Below are 18789 nucleotides of genomic sequence, written 5' to 3'. Positions count from 1 at the left end.
GAAGGCATGAGAAAGGAAAGCCCTTTCTGAGTCCGGTCTCACTGGTTGACATCCAGGAACTTTAACCATAAGTCCACAGAGGACTGGAGTCTTCTGTTTGGGAAACAGCAGCAATGAGATGGTTAGAAATGACTGGTGACATGGAGGGTGGAGGGCTCATGAGACCCCCGCAGGTGAGGAACTGCTCAGAGTTGATGGCTGCAGACAGGAGAGTCAGTGTTCTTTAAGAGTATGGCCCCACTCTCATGAGGATCTAGCGGCATGAGTTGGACTCGTTGGGTTACCTAAAAATAGCAGGACATGAAGACAGGAGGGATGGGAGGCAGGGGAATAGATCTGGGATGGGTGGGGAGAGAATATGATCAAAATACGTGTACACATGTGTGAAGTTCTCAAAGAATTAATAAAAAATATCCATTTTAAAAATGACTGAGGAGCCGGACGGTGGTGGCGCACGCCTTTAATCCCAGCACTTGGGAGGCAGAGGCAGGTGGATCTCTGTGAGTTTGAGACCAGCCTGGTCTACAAGAGCTAGTTCCAGGACAGGCTCCAAAACCACAGAGAAACCCTGTCTCGAAAAACCAAAAAAAAAATAAAAAATAAAAAAAATGATCTCTGTCTGTCTGAGTTCGAGGCCAGCCTGATCTACAGAGTGAGTTCCAGGACAAGCTCCAAAGCTACCGAGAGATCCTGTCTCAAAAAAAAATCCCAATGTGTGTGTGTGTGTGTGTGTGTGTGTGTGTGTGTGTGTGTGTGTGAATGACTGAGGACTACGGCTCAGTCTTGTTGTGCAAGCATGAAGATCTAAGTTCAACCCTAGTGTCTACATAAAAGTCAGGTGTGGTGGTGTTTGTCCATTATCCCAGACATCCTATCCGGGGGCAGACAGGAGCATCTCTGGAGTGTGCTGGCCAGTTAGTCTAGCCAAACTATGATGAGCTCTAGGTTCAGTCATTAAGTAAAGTGGAGAGTGACTGAGGAAGATCCTAGACATTGATCTCTGGTCTCCATGCATGAGTGCACATGAGCACACACATACACCATAAACACATGAGCACACAATACACCATAAATACATGAGCACACCCATACACCATAAACACATGAGCACACACATACACCATAAACACATGAGCACACACATACACCATAAACACATGAGCACACACATACACCATAAACACATGAGCACACACATACACCATAAACACATGAGCACATACATACACCATAAACACATGAGCACACACATACACCATAAACACATGAGCACACACATACACCATAAACACATGTGCACACGCGCACACACACACACACTGGCTAATGATTAGGCCTTAAGCACAACCTCTTGTGACCTATGTTTGTCACAAAGATCCATGTGATCAATGTTTTATCTCTGCCAGAACTCCCTTCTCCAGCTTCAAGCCTGCACAGTGTACCTGTCAAAAGTCTCCTCTTCAAGACAAAATCCTGTGGATAAGAAAAATCACACACTTTGCCAAATATCTAAACCCAATTTCTGATTAAGTAGCTTCACCCTCCTCCTCCAGTCACATACTTAACAGCTACTACTGTGTACTTCAGTAGCTGTTAACTCCTCCTAACGCCTCCGCTTGACTCTCTTTAAGTGTGTCTTGTCTTTCTGAGTAACGAATCCACCAACCTTGTTCCACTTTGATTCACTCTGGCATTCTTTTCTGTGGCAATGTGTCAAGAACTGGGCTGCACCTTCATAGACCTGGGCTCTCCAAAGGTGGCCCTTCAGGCTGCCCAGAGGCATCCGCAAATTCTAGTTCTTGCCTGCTGATGATGATAGAGGTTGATTTTTGCGTGTGCATGAGTGTGTGCACATGTGTATGTGTGTGTTGCTTTTTTGTTTTGTTTTTGTTTCTTGATAAAGGGTGTCAATGTATAGAATAGGCTGACTTTGAACTTATTGAATATTTCAGGTTAGTGCCCACCCCATCCTCTGAGTGCTGGGTTATAAGAGCACTTTCCTTGCCCAAACAGGACTTTTATTACAGCAGGGGTGCTGTGGGTGTAAACTGGAGACTGCATCCTATTCATGTTGAGTGACTGGGGACTGGCATCTGCCACATGCAGAAATAAAAGTGAGGGAGCTGGTTAGAGACGGGCGCTCTGAATGTGGTGACAGGCGTTTGTGATCCCGGGTCCCGTAGCCAGTGTCAGTTGCTTTGTATCCATTCTGTACTTTCTGCAATAAATATTCAGGAGATTGTTGTTCAAAATGTCCCCTTGAGCTATCAAACAAAGAAGCTCACAGAGTCAGCTGTTGCCTGGGCAGCAGCAGGCAGATTGGCTGCTACCATGGCAACATTGATTTCAGTCACAAGCAGGCTTTAGGTAAAGAGTTAATGTTGTCAGAGGACACATGAATGGACCACCTGCCTCAGAAACATCTAGGAACTTGTTTAAATCTTTTGTTTTGTTTTTTAACATAGAGTCTCATGTAGTCCAGGCTATTCTTGAGCTCCAGATTTACTCCAGGCTGGCCTTGAACTCCTAATTGCCACTGTGATTTAGACCTTGAATTCCTAGGACTCAGACCAGATATTTTTAACTGGTAGAACTGTCACAGAGCCTAGAATCTACCTTTTAGAAAACTTGCAGGCCATGGAGCTATGGCTCAGTCAGTAAAGTGCCACTGCGTAAGGTAAATCTCCAGTGTGCAGGCAAAAGCCTGCCATAGTGATATAGTCTTGTAATCCCTGTGCTGGAGCATTGAAGACAGGTAGACTCTGCGTTCACTGGCCAATCAGTCTAGCAGAATCAGTGAGCCCCGTGTCCCAGAGAAGGACCTCAGATGTTAACCGCCAGTTGGTCGGTCTCTGTCTCTCTCTGTCTCTGTCTGTCTGTCTGTCTGTCTGTCTGTCTGTCTCTCTCTCTCTCTCTCTCTCTCTCTCTCTCTCACACACACACACACACACACACACACACACACACACACACACACACGTGTGAGCGCGCGCAGAGGCATTGCACACAAACTCCCTAGGTGCTAGGTGTGGTGGCCCATGCCTATAGTTCTAGCAATCCAGACAAGCTTAAGCTTTAGGTGCATTTGAGACCACCTGGATTTCCTGAGACCCTGACACAAACCAGGGAATGGGTTCTCCAGGTAAGTACACACAAGGAGAGTGGGAACCGTTAGAGGAGACAGCATGTCTCTGTTACAGAGCCCTGGCTCACTTGTTTGAACTAGAGCTACTGTCTGCCTTACAAAGACCTGCTGTTTGTTATTTGTTTGTTTAGTGATGGAGTGCCACGTACCCATCAGCAGGCTTTAGAGCAGAGAAGTGACACTGGGTCCTTACTGGCAATGTTGATGACTTCTTGATCGTCCCAGTGACTGCCATTCCTCAACGTATGGTATAAGCCTATTTTAACTGGGTTTCCTGTTATGTATGATCAAATTTCCTAACATCTGTGGTCATAATTTTGCCTTGCACTCTCTGGTTTATGCAATTTATATGTAAAATTTTAAGAGAGTTAAAAGCAATGAGAAGGCTATGGCTGTGGGCAGAGTGGATGGTGGGGAGCTTGTTTACAGGAGAGCTGTGGTGAGCAGGCTCCCCCACCCCATACTGTCACACCTGTCACTTCCCACTAGTGTCTGTGCCCAGAAAACAAATTCATTAAATCTTTTATTTGCATTTCTTGTCTCCAAAATAATTATGTTTGTGTAGCTTCCTGGTAGCCAGCCAGAAAATTGTTTACTATTGTTGAAGTGAAATGGCTAGTTGGGAAATGAAATCATTGAGGAAGTGCTCTCACTAACTAATAATAGAAAGCCTAAAATTACCCAGATTTGTCATCAAATACACGGGCAAATGCTCTGCACTCCAAGCATGTCTCAGACTTGAGTCCAGTGTGGGCTGAATAGCCCATCAAGCACGGTGCTTAGGAGCTTCAGTGCTGTGCCGAGGCCTGATGCTTCTGATTTCACAATAAGAAGTCCAGCATCTTGTCACTTACGGTTCTGGCTTTGCTATCGTCTAGGGTTCTTGACTGGTTTGTTTTCTCCACCAATTAAAGAATTAAAAGACATGACTGAAGAGATGGCTCAGCAGTTATGAGCACTTGCTGCTCTCCCAAAGGTCCTGGGTTAAAGACCTTTACACAGCTTACACAGCTTCTCTTAAAAGTACGCAGCTCCAGTTCTGTGTTCTCTTCTGACCTCCAAGGGCACCACGCAGTGTTTTTAGTGGCCTGAGATGGGTTCCCCTTCCCTAATTTGGGGTTGGTCAGCTTAGACAAAGAAGGGGATTTGAAAGGTCCACAGCTTCGGGCAAATATGTGTTTATGGTGGGATAATACAGAACCTCTTCCCTAATTTGGGGTTTGTAGTGAGGAGGCAAGCAGGCAGGCCTGCTTTTTGTCCTGCCCGGCTCCCACACAGCTATCTTAGCCCCGGAAATAACAACACACACATTGTTTTCTTTTAAACACTGCCTGACCCATTATATCTAGCCTCTTCTTGGCTAACTCTCATATCTTGATTAACCCATCTCTATTAATGTGTGTAGCACCACAAGGTGGTGGCTTACCGGGAAAGATTCAGCATGTCTGACCTGGCGACTGGCTCCATGGTGGCTGTCTTACTTCCCTTCTTCCCAGCATTCTGTTCTGTCTACTCCATCCACCTATGTTCTGACCTATCAGGCCAATCAGTTTTCTTTATTAATTAACAAATGAAACAACAGATAGACAGATGACGCTCCTCCATCAGGGGTTGGTCAGTTTGGACAAAGAAAGTGGGCCAACATATTAACAGCTTTGAAAAAGTCAACATGTTCAGTTTCAGCCTTGAACATACCTGACCAGTCTGGACTGGTCAGCAGGAAACCGGGCCTGCAGGAGGAGGAAAAAGCCTACCAGGCTGGGCGGTGGTGGCACACGCCTTTAATCCCAGCACTTGGGAGGCAGAGGCAGGCAGATCTCTGTGAGTTCAAGCCCAGCCTGGTCTACAAGAGCTAGTTCCAGGACAGGAACCAAAAAGCTATGGAGAAACCCTGTCTTGAAAATAAAAAAAAAAAAAAGCCTACCAGGCCAGTGAATGAGGCCATGATGGTGAGGAAGAAGCCAGAGTTTGCTATCTTGGTCATCCCTCCGTGATCGTTTTTCGTCTTTCTGTCTGTCAGGGATCTGTGTAGCTCCTAGCCCCTCAATTGATTTCTGTCACTCTGATAAACAAAACACTCTGACCGAAAGCAACTTAGGGGAAGAATGTGTTTGTTTTAGCTCACAGGTCACAGTCCACCACTGAGGAAAGTCATGGCAGGAACTCAGGCAGGAGCCATGGAGGAAGACTGCTTGCCAGCTCCTCACAGGCTTATGGTTAGCCAGTTTTCTTTCAATGTCCAGACCACCTTCTCAGGGAATGTGCCACCCACAACAGGCTGGGCCCTCCTACGTCAATTAACAATCAAGACAACTCCCCACAGACCCACCCACCCACAGGCCAATCAGATCCAGGTGATCCCTCAATTGAGGACCAGTCCCTTTTTTGTTTGTTTGAGACAAGGTCTCTCTCTGCATAGCCCTGACTGTCCTGGAACTCACTGTGTAGACCAGGCTGGCCTCAAACTCACAGAGGTCCCTCCCTCCCAAGTGCTGGGATTAAAGGCGTGTACCACCATGCCCAGCTGAGACTCCTTTTTATATAACACTAGACTATGCCAAGTTGACAGTTAAACTAATTAACATAGTGCATTTATTTTAATGGGTATTTAGGTAAGAAGGTCGAAAGGTTGGTGATATGTCAGTTCTTACTAAAAACAAACTACTATTCTCTCATTCAGATTTCTGAGTAAGAGAGCTAATGTCTTCATAGGCAGGAATATAATAATGAAAGCTGGGCAGGAGAGACAGGTTAGCAGTTAAAAATACTCACTGCTCTTCCAGAGGACTTGAGTTTGGTTTCCAGCCCCCACATTAGGCAGCTCACAATTGCTTATACCTTCAGCTCCAGGAAATATGACTCCCTTTTCTGGTCTCCTTAGGCACATGTGCTCATGTACACATACTCATACACAGAGATACAAACATATGCATAATTTAAAAATAAAACAATTCTAAAAAAAAAGAATGGAAGGCATGGTTTGCTTCCTTTTTCCCAGCCTCTAATAATTAATGAAATGTAGACCATTGACCTAGTAATGTAGTTCAGTGCATTTGCCTAACATAATACCTAGAAATACACACACACACACGCATTCTGTGTGTGTGTGTGTGTGTGTGTGTGTGTGTGTTGGGATTAAAGGCTTGTGCCACCATGCCCAACTGAGACTTTCTTTTTATTTGACGCTTAGTTATGCTATGTTGAAATTAAAGCTAATGTAGAATATTTATTTAAAAGGGAGGAAGGATAGAAAGGGTATGTGTGTATACATATATATGCATATTAATTTTTTTAGATTTATTTACTTTATGTGAATAAATATTTTGTCTGCACACAGGTAAGTACACAAAGTGTATGTGTGTGTATAAAATCAACAGATATTAAAATCTGCTCATATGCTCAGTATACATTTAGTTATTCATCAGTTGGTTTAAAATATATGTGCACATTCAGGAGGTAGAGAAACATCAGAAGGTTAAGGTAATCCTCAGCTATATAGAGTTTGAGGGAAGGTATATATGAGATCTTGTCTCAAAAATAAAATACACAAGACTGAGGCGCTGACTCAGGGGTTAAGAGCACCCATTACTCTTGCAGAGGACCCAGGATTTAGTTCCAGGACTCACAACCCTCTCTAACCCCAGTTCCAGGAGATACAACAGGCACTCATGTGTGTGCATATGCACATGCAAGCAAAACCTTTATACACATAAGATAAATAAATCTAAAAAGTTTTTGATGTGCCTATGCGCGCGCGCGCACACACACACACACACGTATATATGTAGTCTCTGATGTGTCAGACCCTAGGTTAAGAACTGTGTATCTCAGCCGGGCGATGGTGGCGCACGCCTTTAATCCCAGCACTCGGGAGGCAGAGGCAGGTGGATCTCTGTGAGTTCGAGACCAGCCTGGTTTACAGAGCTAGTTCCAGGACAGGCTCCAAAGCCACAGAGAAACCCTGTCTCGAAAAACCAAAAAAAAAAAAATACTAAAAAAAAAAAAAAAAAAAAAAAAGAACTGTGTATCTCTCTGGCGATGGATCGAGATAGAGACAGAGACCCAAATTGGAGCACCGGACTGAGCTCTTAAGATCCAAATGAGGAGCAGAAGGAGGGAGAACATGAGCAAGGAAGTCAGGACCACGAGGGGTGCACCCACCCACTGTGACAGTGGAACTGATCTATTGGGAGCTCACCAAGGCCAGCGGGACTGGGACTGAATAAGCATGGGATGAAACCGGATTTTCTGAACGTGGCGGGCAATGAAGGCTGATGAGAAGCCAAGGACAATGGCACTAGGTTTCGATCCTAATACATGAACTGGCTTTGTGGCAGCCTAGCCTGTTTGGATGCTCACCTTCCTGGTCCTGGATAGAAGTGGGAGGACCTTGGACTTCACGCAGGGCAAGGAATCTGGACTGCTCTTCATTCTCGAGAGGGAGGGGGAATGGAGTGGGGGGGAGGGAGAAGGGGAGAGGAGTGGGGAGTGGGGGGAGGGGGCAATGTGTGCGAGGAGGGGGAGGGAAATGGGAAATTTTTTTTGCAACAACTAAAAAAAAAAAAAGAACTGTGTATCTCTGTTGGCAAGGTAAAATGGAAATTCTCCCTGCCTGAATTAGAGAGTGTTAGAGGGAAGGTACTAAGGCATATAAATACTTACTTTGTTGTACCTGTGGCAAGTTAAGGGAGAGAAAGGAAGGTACACCTGACACGGGAAAGAAAGTAAGGGCAGCAGTGCCTATAATTCCATCTCTCCAGAGGCCAAGGCAGAAGGATTGTTGTGAGTTTGAGGCTATCCCAGGCTACATAGAGAGGTCCAGGCCATCTGAGGCTGTAGAGCAAGACCCTGTCTCAGGAAATAAAACAAAAAGAAAGGAAGTAGGGAGTTCTGTTGGATTGGACAAGGTGTTAGGATGGCCTCTCTGGTATTTGAGTTCGGGGCTTCAGGATGAATGGGAGCCAAGAAAGTGTAAGCTCTTCATAGAGAAAGTTGCATCTGCAGAAACCACAAGACAGCTGTAGGTGAGTTTGGATGAGATAGTTCTATAGTGTGTTTGATTCCTTTTTTGAAAGTTAATTCTTTTTGGTTTTGTGTTTTGAAACTGAATCTCTTATAGCCCAGGCTAGTCTTGAATTTAATATGTAGATAAAGATGTCCTTGATAGCATGTAGGTACATGGTTCAGATTTAAACTTAGAAACTTGGGAAGAGACTCTCAGGAACAGGATACAGAGAGTTGAATCTGCATGTTTTGACAGTAGCTAACCATGTGATTTCATGGTGTATGTGGTTATGTTCCTCCAAAGATACAATTAACAACTGAGCTTAAAAACTACGTAGAATCTGGGCCACTGAAATGGCTAAGCATGCAAGGAGTTTACTCCCAAGCCTGGTGATCCGAGTTCCAGCTCCCACAACTTGTGTTCCCATAAACATAAACATAACTATGTAATCACTTAAATATTAGGTAGCATTTAAAATGAAGCAAAAACATATGAGATGTTTTATTTATTTTAGTTCCCTGTCTCATTTTTTGAGACAGGATTTCTCTACACAGCACAAACTGGCCTTGAATTTACAGCAGTACTCTCTGCTTTTGCCTCCCAAGCAAAAAGTTCCAAGATTACAGGAATGCCACCACTTCTATTTTTTTTTAATTGTTGAAGAATTCTCTCAGGGGCTGGAGATGTAACTCAGTAGAGTGCTTGCCTTGCATCCACAGTGTCCTGGGCTCCATCTTTAGTGCCTACATAGACGAGTTGGGGTGCCACATGCCTATAGTCTCAATACTGGGGAGAATGGAGGCGGGAGAATCAGAAGGTCCAGGTCATTCTTGACTACATAGCTAGGTAGTTCAAGGCCAGCCTGGATGCATGAAATCCTGTTTTTGTTTTTTAAATACTTGTTTTAAGCCAGGCATTGTTAGCATATGCCTTTAATCCCATCACTTGGAAGGCAGAGACAGGCAGATGTCTGTGAGTTCGAGGCCAGCTTGGTCTATAAAGTGAGTTTAAGAACAGGCTCCAAAGCTACAGAGAAACCTGTTTAGAACCCCCCACCCCCAAAAAGATTTGTTTTTATTTTATGTGTATGAGTGTTTACCTGCCTATATACCTGTGTACCATACTCGTGCCTGGTGATCTTGGAGCCCAGATGTTTTCAGGTCCCCTGGAACTGGTGCTACAGTGGTGAGCAGCCGTGTGGCTGCTGGGAATCAAACCTGGGATCTCTGGAAGTACGGCAAGCTCTCTTAACCACTGAGCCGTTTTTCCAGCACAAGATCCTGTGTTAGAACAAGAACAAAACAACAACAAATGTTTTCTTGTCAATGAAATCGCAGTTTTATAAGATGCATTGCATAGATGTAGCAAGGAGACAGGAACACCGATCAACCCAGCTAAACTCAGGGTCTCCACATTCCTGCCTCAAGTTTATTTGTTGCAGATGTTTCTGTTTGAGGTCTGAAACAGTCATCATCTCTGTGGCAGGTTTGATTTTATTGGTTGTACTGAAATTTCTGAGTCACTGCCTGTCCGATAATATCTAGTTGTTATGAAGGAAGGTGTGCGTGTAAAGGCGTAGACAGTTCTGGAGTAGAGACTGCTCCTTTTCTCGTGTCCTCTAACTTTTCTTGTCATTTAATTCTGCCTCAGTATAACATTAGACCTTTTGTGTCTGTGTCTTTCACTTGGTGTGATGTTTTTAGGTTCCTAGAAAGCCTGTCAAAACTTACTCCTTTTTTGGTTTGTTTCTCTGAGATGGTATAACTGTGAATCACAGGTTAGCCTTGAACCTACAATCTCCTTGGCTTCCCAAATGCTGTAATTATAAGCGTGTGCCAGCATACTTGGCTCAATTATTTTTAATTTTTTCAGACAGCATCTTGTATATGCCTCTGACTAGCTAAGGATGATTTACCCTCTGCTCCCAGCTCCAGGTACCAGGGTTATATTATAGGTGTATGCCACCACACTCAATTTATCATCCAGTTTGTAACATGTATCAAAACTTATATTTATGGCTGAAAAGTTGTATGTGTACACCATTTTTAATTCATCTCTATGTTAATGGACACCTGAAGATCTATGTGGAACTGGGATTGTTAAATCACATGGTAATTCTGTGTTTAGGTTAAAAAAAACTGATTTGTTTTTTACTGCAATTTGCTATTTTTTTACATTCCCGTCAGCAGTTCATAAGCATAAGGATTCAAATTTATCCACATTTACTAACACTCCTACTTTTCGTGGTTGTTGCTCTCCTTCATTTCTGGTTTTTGAGACAAGAGTCTTCCCTGTGTGTAGCCATGGCTGGCCTTGAACTCAGCAGTTCTCCTGCCTCAGCCTCCCCAGTGCTAGGATTATAAATGTGAGGCACCATGCTCATGACACAGTATCTTTTTTTTTTTGGGGTATTTAAAAATATGGAACGCTTCACGAATTTGCGTGTCATCCTTGCGCAGGGGCCATGCTAATCTTCTCTGTATCGTTCCAATTTTAGTATATGTGCTGCCGAAGCGAGCACATGACACAGTATCTTTGTATGTTTGATCTTGATTCTCTTGTGTCTTCAAGAATCCTCCTGGGTCTTGTGCACAGCTCTGTAGTCCCAGCTACTTGGATAGCTGAGACGGAAAGATGGCAGACTCAATGCCAGCTTGGGTAACTTACTGAGATCCTGTCTCAAAAAGGGTGACATCGCAGGGTGTGTGAGGATATTGGTCAGTAGTAGAGTGCTTGCCTAGCATGCACGAGATCCCAAATTCAATTCACAGTCCTACAAAATAAGTAAGCAAATAAAATAATATGTCTCTCTGAAATTCTGAAGCACATTGGGGTCATTAATCTGGCATGGACCTAATAGTTGAGACCTAATGTTACCTTTCTTCGGGCCTTACTCAGGATCTCATTTCCTAAATAGTTGTGTATCAACTCTGAGAGGATATGGGTAGAAGTTAAATTTTTAATCTCTAGAGTCTTCTGCTTGGTGAATGTTCAAGAAATAAAATAATTTTGCTAACAGTTGTAGATCATCTCTCATGTTGTAAATATCCAGTAGAAGACTCCGACAAACAAATGAGTTACTTTTTATAACTTCATGGGGGTAATTGGCTGGTGAATAATATTTAAATTGTGAGTCTGATTCTTGCCACTCCTCTGTTTTATCCTTTGAGTTCTCTGGTGTCCTGACGGTAGGGCTCCGGTCACCAGTAGTGCATAGATTTGCTCCTTCTGGGACTGTTATTTGACACTTTTGTTGTATTGGAATATGGAGGATTGAACCTAGGGCCTTGCACATGCTAGACTTGTAGTTGAGAATGGCTTTGAACTTCTGATCTTCGTGCCTCCGCTTTCTGAGTGCTGGGATTACAGGTGTGCACCAGCATCGCCCTTAACATTTAATATTTATTTATTTATGTGCACATGGAGGTCTGGTGACAACTTCGTGTAGTTGGTTCTCTCCTTCCACCATCTGAGTCCCAGGAATTGAAGTCAGGTTGTCAGGGTTGGCAGCTGGCTGGTCCTGCCTGGTTTTGTATGGTGTTTACCTAGCAGGCATGAAGACAGAAGGGCTGGGAGGCAGGGGAGTAGATCTGGGATGGATGCATGTGTGAAGTTCTCAAAAACTTAATAAAAATATCCATTTAAAAAATGGCTGAGATCCGTGCATGCTAGGTAAACTTTACCCACTGAGCTGTATCTTCAGCCTTATTTCCTTATTTAAAGTTCGTCTTCCAGATTGTCAGCAAATTCTGTGAAGGCAGGCACTCACACCTGCACTGATGAGTGTTAGTTAGGCACAGGGTCAGTACGTAATGCACAGAAGTAGAAAAACTGCCAAGTGACCTGTGAGCACTGCTCATAGTTTGGCTGAATCAAGGCTTATAGTACTTTGTATTAAAACAGTGTTGATCAGATGGTGTGGTGGTTTGAATGAAAATGCCCCTATAGGCTCCCAGGGTCTGGCATTATTTGAAAGGATTAGAATATGTGACCTTGTTAGAGTAGGTTTGGCTTTGTAGGGGTGAGCTTTGAGGTTTCAGAAGTTCAAGCCAGACCCAATGGCTCGCTCGTCCTCTCTCCCTGCTGACTGATGATCTGGATATAGGAGCACTCCAGCACCAGTCGGATGTGTGCCACTGTGCTTCCCACCATGATGATCCTGGACTAAAACTCTGAACTGTAAGCCAGCCCCAACTAAATGTTTTCCTTTCTTAGAGTTGCCTCAGCCTTGGTGTCTAGGATTATGACAGAATAGAAATCCTAAGGAGGATTGATGGAACAATCATGCAAGTGTTTTAGCTGGAAGTCTGGTGCTTGGCCATCTAAGGTGGAATGGCTTCTTAGACCAAACAGTGCTGAAATTCTCCAACCAATGTCAGGTTAGAGATCCCACTCAAGCCCCTCATGATGGATGCCCCAGCTTCTTTAGTCCTCAGTTACAACCAGCTTAGCTTGGCAGGAGTTCAAGGTCATCCTTGAATTTACAGGAAACCTGGGTTATATGATATGCGTGTGTGCATGTGTGTGTATTTGTGTGTATATATACATGCACACACATACACTTGATTTATGTTAGTACATATAGTTCAAGATCCCTTTTAAATTCTACACAGAATACCTTTATATGAATATTCCATATTTTATTTAGTTATGCCCCTTTGGTAGGTATTGAGGCTGATTCTAAATTTATATTTATATTTTATGTATTTTAATTTTAAAAGTTATTTTCATGATTTTTTTATGTGTATGGATGTTTTGCCTGCATGCATGTCTGTATACTGCATGTGTGTTCTAGGAGAAAGGGTATTGATCCCCTGGAACTGGAGATGGTTGTGAGCAGCCATATGCGTGCTGGGATCCAAACCCCTGTTCTCTGGAAGAGCATCCAGTGCTCTTCACCACTGAGCCATCTCTCTAACCAAGACATTTTATATACTTTTTTTTTTTCATTTGTTTTTTGTGGTTTTGCTTCTTCGAGACAGAGTTTCTCACTATAACCCTAGCTGTCCTGGAACTCACTCTGTAGACTAGGCTGGCCTTGAACTCAGAGATCTGAGTTTGTCTTCTAAGTGCTGGGGATCAAAGGCACACACCACCACCACTCAGCCCTATATTGTTTTTTCTGTTGTTGTTTTGTTTGTTTGTTTGTTTTTTCAAGACAGGGTTTCTCTGTGTAGCCCTGGCTGTCCTGGGACTTGCTCTGTAAATCAGGCTGGCCTCTAACTCACAGAGAGCCATCTGCCTCTGCTTCTGAGTGCTGGAATTAAAGGTATGTGCCACTAGGTCTGGCTCTGCTTGGTCATTTTATATACTTACTTTTTTTTTTTTTTTTTTTTTTTTTTTTGGTTTTTCGAGACAGAGTTTCTCTGTGGTTTTGGAGCCTGTCCTGGAACTAGCTCTTGTAGACCAGGCTGGTCTTGAACTCACAGAGATCCGCCTGCCTCTGCCTCCCGAGTGCTGGGATTAAAGACGTGCGCCACCATTACCTGGCCCATTTTATATACTTTTAATGTAAAATATGCTCTATAGCCAGGCAACTGTGGAGCATTCCTTTCGTCAGAGCACTTGAGTGGCAGAGGAAGGCAGATATCTCAGAGTTCAAGCTCAGCCTGGTCTACAGAGTGAGTTCCAGGACAGCAAGGGCTTCAGAGAAACTCTGTCTTGAAAAACCAGAAAAAAAATACACACAGTATTTAAGTGCTTATACACCCAACTCCATATGTGTGTTTAAGTGTGTGGGCGTGTAGACCTGTGTGTGTATGTAAGTGTATAGGAATGCAGACCTGTGTGTGTGTGGGAGCGTGCACATGTGTGTTTATGTAAGTGTATGGGTGTCTAAATAACTAAAAAAAATTGTGTTAGTCTGCACACAGTTGCCATGTAGATGCTGAGAACTGAACTTGGGTCCTCTAGATGAATAGTAAGTGCTCTTAACTGCTAAACCATCTTTCCAGACTCTCCAACAATTAAAAGAAAAAGTTTCTTAAATGAATATGGGTATTTTGCCTTGTACCACGTGCAGGCAATGACAGTGGAGGCCAGAGCATCAAATCCCCTGAAACTGGAGTTACAGCCATTATTGAAAGAGCAATCAGTGCTCTTAATTGCTGAGCTATCTCTTTAGCCCCTTCCACCAAGTATCTTGAGATAGTCTCACTGAACCTAGGCTAACTAATTGGCTAGATTGGCAGGTCAGGGAGCCCAGGGCATCCTCATGTTTCTACCTTTTGGCCTTGGGATTATAGGCACATACAGCCATCCTGGCTTTTTTATACAGCATCCTGGAGAGCCGAATTCCAGTCCTCAGGCTTTAGCAGTAACATCACCCCAACCTCCTAGATTTATTATAAAAGCAACACAATGTAAGATAATTCATGAAGAAGTATAAAGAAAAACCAGACATGATGGCTCATATTTAAAATTCCAGCTGAAGTAGGAGGATTCTTTGAGTTTGAGGCTAACCTATGTTAAAGATTCCAATGAACAAACAGAAAAAGGAAAATAAATAAAAATAAATAAATAAATAAACACCTAGACTCTCGTCATGGAAAGAAGAGTATTGTTTACACATGCAGTTGTTACACGCTTCTTTGTTGTCTTCTGAATGTGCTCTGCACTGTTAACACACGCAGTTGTTACACGCTTCTTTATCGTCTTGAGTGTGCTCTGCACTGTTAACACACACAGTTGTTACACGCTTCTTTATCGTCTTGAGTGTGCTCTGCACTGTTAACACACGCAGTTGTTACACACTTCTTTATCGTCTTGAGTGTGCTCTGCACTGTTAACACACGCAGTTGTTACACGCTTCTTTGTCTTCTGAGTGTGTTCTGCTTCTTCTGTTTCTTGCTGTGCTCACATTACATGTATAGACAGTGAAGAATGTCTTTATTCACAAAACTGGGCATTTTTTACTTATTTATTTTGAGACAGGGGCTTACTTTGTAGTCCTGGCTGGGCCAGAACTTGCTCTATAGACCAGACTGGCCTTGAACTCAGAGATCCACCTACCTCTCCTCCAGAGAGGGATTCAAGGTGTGCACCACACCAGACCTACAAAACCAGGCTTTATAAAAATTGTATTTGTTTTAAAGGTGTGTTAAACTAACTGCAAAGGGCTGGAGAGATAGCTCAGTGGTTAAGAGCATTGCCTGCTCTTCCAAAGGTCCTGAGTTCAATTCCCAGCAACCACATGGTGGTTCACAACCATCTGTAATGAGGTCTGGTGCCCTCTTCTGGCCTTCAGGCATTACACACAGAAAGAATATTCTATACATAATAAATAAATATTTTTAAAAAAAGATAAACTAACTGCAAACTGTTGTATGTCATTTTCCACTTTGGAAAGTCTAGTAGGTGAAAGGTTGGGGGCTTATCCTCAGCTGACCTAGCCCAGTGTGAAAAACCCAGGAGGGGGTAGGTAAGAGCTGGAGTGGAGCCTTACTGAAAGAACTTGGCTGTTCAAGGTGACTGCAAGTTTAGTATGAGTCAATAGTGTGTCTGCCAAGAACTTCTCTTTTTTCCCTTTTCTTCTCCTTCCTCCTTTGCTTCCTTTCTCTCTTCTTTTTTTCTTTCTTTCATTAGGTTGCTCAGGTTAGCTTCAGATTTTTTTTTTTCACATTAGCTTCAGATTTTGAGCTCAAGCAATCCTTATGTATGGGTCCCAGCATCTTCACTAGCTAAGACTTCAGCCAAGCCACCACACACTCAATGTGCACCGCAAGCCTTACTGCGCAAACGCGAGGCTCCGTTATGAAGTGGAAGCCGTCGTCCCTTTTGATTATGATGCTATTACAAAACCTCGGATTAGTCTTGGATGATACAATCAAAATCAGCCACGTGCTTAAGGCCGTCAAAGATCCAGAGGAAAAATAAAAACAATGGAATGGATCAAATCAGAGAAGACATTGGGAAAAGTCCAGGGTCCAAGAGCCATTAGATCAGTTTGATCTCAAAGGCTTCCAGGGCTAGGACTTGGTCTTTGAGATGGAACTCCAGAGCTGCCCAGACTAAGGAATACAATGTTCTGGACATAGTGGGCTTTCTGTCTTGGATGACTCTTCTTGTGGTGAATTGCAGTAATGGGTGGCGGTACAACTGCTACTTTTTATTGTTCGCCAAGAGCCAGAACTAAGCCTGGAGTCTTTATTATTTCATTCTGTCTGTGTAGTCTTCGATGAGATAATTGGGTGGAGTCTGAGTCCTCGGTCAAGTTCACTCAGTTGGTAAGAGCGAAACTAGGATTTGAACTCATTCTGAAATGACCAAAGCTGGTCCTTTTGGTTACCACGGAGTTGAGTTCAAGGGTCTCTAGAAAGGGTCTGGCCAGAGAGGCCCTCAGGTTCAGCAGTCTGCAAGACTAGACAGCTAGACCTAGTGAGGGACACCCTTTCCACCCTAGGGAAAAGCCTCCGGCAGAGTAGGCGGGGTCACTTAGGTGGGGGCGGGGTAGCCAGCCCTCTGCGGAAGGGCACAGGCAAAACGCCAAGCGGTGGTTATCAAAGGAAATGGTTGGGTTCTTTAGGTGCATCACCTCCAGAGCTCAGAAGCCCCGGGGGTTCTGTGGTTGGAAGTTCCTTGAGCCCTGTGAGGGGCTGAGGCAGGCCCACCCTCCAGAGAGCATCGCCGTGGCCAGCTTTTGCGGCACAGCCCAAGTGCGGAACAGAGCGCTGGTCCCTGGCCGGGCTCGAGCTGGGGGCGGCGCCGGGGCGGCGGGGGCGGGGAGGGCGCGCGCCGAGGCGGCTGCGGCAGTTGCGCGCTAGGATTGCTGCGGTGCGGCGGGGCCGGTGAGTGCGGCGGCACCGCGGCGGGAGGGAGGGGGATTGGAGCGGGCGGCGGCGAGCGAGCGAGCGGGCTGGGGAGGCTGCGCGGCAGAGTGCGCGACCCCGTGGCCCCTGCCGCCCGCCCGGGGCGTCCTTTCCTCAGGGCCCCCACCCGGGCCCAGATCCGCCCGCGCGCCCGCGGCCTCAGCACCCCGGGGTGGCGCACGCCCCTGGCCCGGCCACCCCCGTCCGGCCGCAGCCCCTTCCCCGCGCGGCAGCGACGCCCCCGGCCCACGTCACGCTCGCGCCATTGTTTCCCCGGCGTCGGCTTGCTGGGACCCCGCCTTTCTCGCGGAGCGGGCCAGCGCCGCTCTCCGTCCCCAGTCGTCCCGCTCGGCAGGCAGCCTCGCCTCCGTTCTCATCGTGGGGCGGGCGCGGGGCTTCTCCCGGGGACTGAGGGCCTGGTAGGGTCTGGACCCAGCCGTGGAATGGCCCACGAGCCAGTTCTGTGGTGTGCGGCACTTCCTGAAATGCTTATAGCGATTGCAAGTGGCCCCCAAAAGACGTTTAGGGGCGGTCTGTCCCTTGCCTTTTTCCTGGGGTCCCCCGAAGCCCCGCAGGGCGATATGCCACCTGGGGCCTGTTACTACAACACTTCGGGCTATTGGTTTTGACCGGCCCTGGCTGTTCAAAGCAATAGATGAAGGTCTGTGTCGGAGTTGTTCACAGCTGTGCTCTACTACAGCGCTCTGAAATGACGAGTCACTAAACACGATTGCGTGTGTTTCACCACGTCTCTGCCCGCGCCCGTCCACACTTTGTTTCATAATGACCACAGGCTATTTCTTAAGGAATGTAAATTTCTTAGCTGGCACGTGAAGGGGAGGATGTTAAAACAGTGCCATTAATGGAAGACATACAGGAAAGGCTTCAGCAGTCACCTTAGCATTTTCCATCAGTGCTTAAGAATTGATCCAAATGAAGACATCTGGCCTTGGAGGTTCAGTTCAAGAAGCTAGCTAGTTTGAAATAGAAGCTTTGAGGGTGTCTTGCAGTGGCAAAGTGATTATTCTGGGCCGTTGATACTTGGATTGATGCTACCACACATATTTTCGAAGAGCATTTCCATTACAGCGTGAATCTGTTCTGTGGGCCTTAAACAGGCTGTGTATCCTAGTGGCCTTGAACCTGGGATCTTTCTCTCTCAGCTTCCCTGCAGGTGTTAGCAGACTTGTTTCACCATGCATTGGCTTGAAAAATAGTCTTGTTGCTTCATTTTTACCAAAAAGCTCAATGAAAGCAAGAAACAAATTAAGTAGTTTTGGTTGTTGCATTATTCTCAACCTAGAATTTAGAACCAGCTAATCTGTAAAATAAGATGATGTCCTTCAAGGCTCTGTTCTATGAAAACGTACAGTCAGCCAGAAGTTTATAACTTTAGTAAGATTAATACGAATACTCAGAGTGCCTGCTGGCCTTACTAGATGAAGAAAGCCAGATTATGGAGTACTGTTAAGGAGTGTTCTTTTATGTGACAAGACTTTCTGTTGTATGAGGAAAGTAGTGTACAAAATATGGTATTTAGAAAAAGTTGGTGTGAATGTTGTTTTTGCTGTTTATTTGGTGTTTCCATGAGACCCCAAATGTTGTTATGCATTCCAGGTTGTCCTAAAAGCCCTGCTTCAGCCTTCAGAGTACTGGGGAACACACTACTTGGCCTGGTCTAAACTGTAGGCTCTCAGTTTGGTGGTACACTGGAGAGGCAGGGGCAGGTGGATCTCTGCGTTCAAGGCCAGCCTGGTCTGCATAGCAAGTTCAGGACAGCTAGGGCTACTAGAGACCCTGCCTCAAAAAACAGCAGCAGCAACAACAAACCC

The 18789-nt window shown here is 45.0% G+C and overlaps 1 protein-coding gene and 1 non-coding gene across 5 annotated transcripts in view; one reads left to right on the top strand and one right to left on the bottom strand.

Moving 5' to 3' along the window:
• Nt5c2 (5'-nucleotidase, cytosolic II) overlaps positions 1 to 18789 on the top strand; it is a 133398-nt gene that overhangs the window by 45260 nt on the left and 69349 nt on the right. For 2 of the 4 annotated variants that reach the window (XM_075974312.1, XM_075974314.1), the window contains exon 1: positions 16870 to 16936. The exons of the other annotated variants lie outside the window; for them this stretch is intronic. The gene's annotated coding sequence lies outside the window, so the exon portion shown is untranslated. Of the gene's footprint in view, positions 1 to 16869; positions 16937 to 18789 lie in introns of those variants that run through there. 4 annotated transcript variants of the gene reach the window in all.
• LOC142851499 (U6 spliceosomal RNA) lies at positions 10565 to 10671 on the bottom strand. The gene has a single exon (XR_012910812.1). It is a non-coding gene; the product is annotated as a U6 spliceosomal RNA (small nuclear RNA).

This window comes from Microtus pennsylvanicus, chromosome 5, assembly GCF_037038515.1.
Source record: "Microtus pennsylvanicus isolate mMicPen1 chromosome 5, mMicPen1.hap1, whole genome shotgun sequence".
Taxonomy (NCBI): domain Eukaryota; kingdom Metazoa; phylum Chordata; class Mammalia; order Rodentia; family Cricetidae; genus Microtus; species Microtus pennsylvanicus.
Note: the sequence above shows the minus strand (reverse complement) of the source record. Positions and strands in the feature narration are given on the sequence as shown.